Here is a 3143-nt window from a genome sequence, read left to right as displayed (position 1 = left end):
ATATGTAGGGTTAGGATCATGTGAGAAGCACTACGCTAAGTGAGAAACTGAAGAAGCAATCTGGACCACACATTTTACCTAAGCTTTTCGTAATATACATATATGTATAGTTTAAAACTGACTATATACATATATGTATATTGGATTATACATATATACATATATGTATATAGTCAATTGTAAACTATACATATGGTACATTACGAAAAGCTTAGGGAAAATGTGTGGTCCAGAATGTTTCTCAAGTTTCTCAAATAGGGTGGAATCTCTTAGGATCTCTACCCTATATATGTATATATATATATATATATAGGGTTAGATTAACGTACAAATGCCCTTAAGGTACAATACGTACGCGTCAATCTCAGCCGTCAGATCTTCATCCCGCATTCAGATCTTCATCCCGCATTCAAATCGCATGTTGGTTTTTTGTAACAATTTCACATGTTTTTTTAACATGCGATTCATCAAAAATTACCACATGCGAAATTGTTAGAAAAAAAAAAAACATGCTATTTCATCAAAATTATCACATGCGAAATTGTTACAAAAAACCAACATGCGATTTCATAAAAAAATATCACATTCGAAATTGTTACAAAAAACCAATATGCGATTTCAATGCGGGATGAAAGATCTGACGGCTTAGATTGACGCGTACGTATTGTACGTATTGTACGATAAGGGCATTTGTACAATACACTTTCTCTCTCTCTCTATATATATATATATATCTATACTACTTTATAATACATATAGGAAGGACTTCTTAAAGTCCACATAAATTCCCTTCAAACACCTCTAAAGCATGGTTTTCAACCCTCTAAAGCACAAAATAATTTACACTTACAATTATGCCCCTCCAAAACTTTTAGCATTTACCCGGATCCATCATCACCGTCCATTTCCTTTCACTTATTCACACGGATCGTGATCTGACGGGTGATATTGTTTTCACACGGATCCACCTTTCCCCTTCCTTCTCTCTCATCTCTCTCACAACTCACATCTCACCAGATCTCATCCGCCCCCAACTCCATGCTTTCTCTCTTCCAGGCGATTTCCAGATCTAGGGTTTCAATAACCCTGAATCATTTATTTTCTCTCAATCCGACAGAAGATCCAGCGGGGTTGACCTCTAGGTACCGTTTTAAACCACATCTAAAGTTTTTGTTTGTTATTCGAGTCTGATATGTTTGTTATTTGTGTTGAATCGTTCATTTTCTCTCAAATCTGACAGAAGATCCACTGGTTTTTTCTCTAATCGGCACAAGATCCACTGTGGATGACATGTAGGTACCGTTATAAAACCACATCTAATGTTTTTTGTTTGTTATTTGAGTCTGATTTGGATCTGGTTAAAATTCTGTTTGCGAGGCAATGCTTGAACGGGTCTCTGACATGATGGAAAAGGATTTGATTCTTGTTGGTGCAACTGGTATAAACCATCTTCTCCGAGATCGGTTGCTGCTTATGTTAATCCTCATCGTCTTTTGTTCAGATCTTGTTTTAATACCGGTAATCGTTTAATCTAGCTTTAGTTTACTTTGTATCTGTTGTTTTTGGTTGATTTTAGGTGTTAAAATCACGTTTTATATGATGAATTTGTTCAGATCTGCGAAAGTTTTGGATGATTCTGGATTTGTTATTGTGTTAGGAGATGTCGTGTTCCTCAAGCCTGAACAGGTTGGCTCTTAGTCTAACCCTAATTTTTCATAAATTTTAATTGTTAATTCTTGGTGAGATCGTTTTGTTTTATGTAAATCTGTTAGTTTGTAGGTGTTATGATATTGGGAATTTATCATTTTGTGAAAAAAATCATCATTACTTTTTTTTTTTTTATTAAAATAACTATTTCAAGATTCATATTCATGTTAAATTGCTGAGATACTAGGTTTGACTTACAAATAGTCAACATTTTTGCTCTTAGTTTTTTGTATGTAAATTATGCAGATGTGTTTTGATGGTAATACGAATGACATTTTTGCTATAGTTTCACCATGAAAATCTTCTGTTTTATCATGTGTTTTGATGATAATACGACTGACATTTCGGGTAAAGCAGGGCTATGAGGTTTTAAAGAGAGTTGTTGATGTGATTGGGCAATATGATAGAAAAAAGCTTGAGCAATTAAGCGGGTATGTACAATAACTATTTCAAGATTCATATTAATGTTAAATTGCTGAGATACTAGGTTTGACTTACAAATAGTCAACATTCATATTCACAGCTGCCACCTGCTGCTGTTGTTGAAGGTTTCTGTATGCATTATGGCTTTGCATTGATGACGGTTGATGTAAATTCAGAGAATGAAACTGCGACTGAATTTGGTTTTGTGGCAGCGATTGACCGATGACATTTTGTCGATTCAGTTGTTGACTTGGATCGGTCAACTGTTGATGAGGCTACATCATCGAGGCTAATGGGCTCATGGTGATGGCTTGTGGCAGTTTCTGTAACAGGTCAAGTGGCATTGTTGACCTTTGACTATTGAACTGCAAGTTGTTTTGAGGAAGCGTTTGTGCTGCTCCGTAGTTTTGCAAAACGGATCCAAATAACGGTTTCAAGCAACCGATTTGGACCGAGTTAGCAAGTGAAGAGCTTTGCTGCATGTTCATCCATTGTTTCAAACTTAAACTGGCTCATAGGTATGTTTTTGAAATTTTGATAAGTTTACTGATTCAGTACTTAGTTAGAACAAGCGATTTGATGCTTCATGGTTTTTAGGGATTGTTTTTCTGATTGAACTTCTTTGTTTGTTAATCTTGAATGCAGGTGTGGTTTGCATGATGCTTAGAAAGAAACTTAATGTTGATTCTAAAGAGGTATCTCTCCTTATGGTTTCTTGTTATCGCGTTTTCAGTTGAGATATGGTAGATTTCTTCTTGTTGTTGATGTGGACAGACACGTGTATCTCTTTGCTAACTTGGGAACAAAAGTGAATCATGTGTAATGCCGTGTATGCATAGATAAAGATATCTTATGTGAATAAATATGAGTGTTAGATTATTTGCAATAAACCACGTTTAACGTGCTTTTATTGCTATAACTTATAGCTATATTTTTGTAACATTGCTGCCCCCTTTTGTAGCTAGAACCCCATGGATACTTTTTTGTAGCATTGTTGGTCCCCTTTACAAAAG

The 3143-nt window shown here is 35.3% G+C and overlaps 1 long non-coding RNA gene across 1 annotated transcript; it reads left to right on the top strand.

Moving 5' to 3' along the window:
- Window positions 1-1275: 1275 nt before the first annotated feature.
- LOC110903231 lies at window positions 1276-2504 on the top strand. The gene is made up of 3 exons (XR_004877591.1): window positions 1276-1686; window positions 2065-2138; window positions 2231-2504. It is a non-coding gene; the product is annotated as an uncharacterized LOC110903231 (long non-coding RNA).
- Window positions 2505-3143: the final 639 nt, after the last annotated feature.

The sequence above is a fragment of the Helianthus annuus genome, chromosome 13 (genome assembly GCF_002127325.2).
Source record: "Helianthus annuus cultivar XRQ/B chromosome 13, HanXRQr2.0-SUNRISE, whole genome shotgun sequence".
Classification (NCBI taxonomy): Eukaryota; Viridiplantae; Streptophyta; class Magnoliopsida; order Asterales; family Asteraceae; genus Helianthus; species Helianthus annuus.
The sequence above is the reverse complement of the archived record's forward strand: the minus strand, read 5'-3'. Positions and strand labels throughout refer to the sequence as shown.